We start from the raw sequence: 258 nt of genomic DNA, 5'->3' as shown, positions 1-258 counted from the left end.
AATACAGAACTCCAGTGATGTTGCACACCTGCAGCAGGAGTTGGACTCAGTTTACAGATGGGCTGAGGATAATAATATGCAGTTTAATGCTGAAAAATTCCAAGCCCTGCGCTACCAACGCCCAAAACTGAATATGAAACTTACAGAGTACACTGGTCCGCAGGGAATTTCAATCCCAGAGCCTAAATCAGTGAGAGACCTGGGTATCGACATGAGTGATGATGCCTCTTTCAAACTGCACATTACCAGGATGGCAAC

This window comes from Octopus bimaculoides, chromosome 2 (assembly GCF_001194135.2).
Source record: "Octopus bimaculoides isolate UCB-OBI-ISO-001 chromosome 2, ASM119413v2, whole genome shotgun sequence".
Lineage (NCBI taxonomy): Eukaryota > Metazoa > Mollusca > Cephalopoda > Octopoda > Octopodidae > Octopus > Octopus bimaculoides.
The sequence above is the reverse complement of the archived record's forward strand: the minus strand, read 5'-3'. Positions refer to the sequence as shown.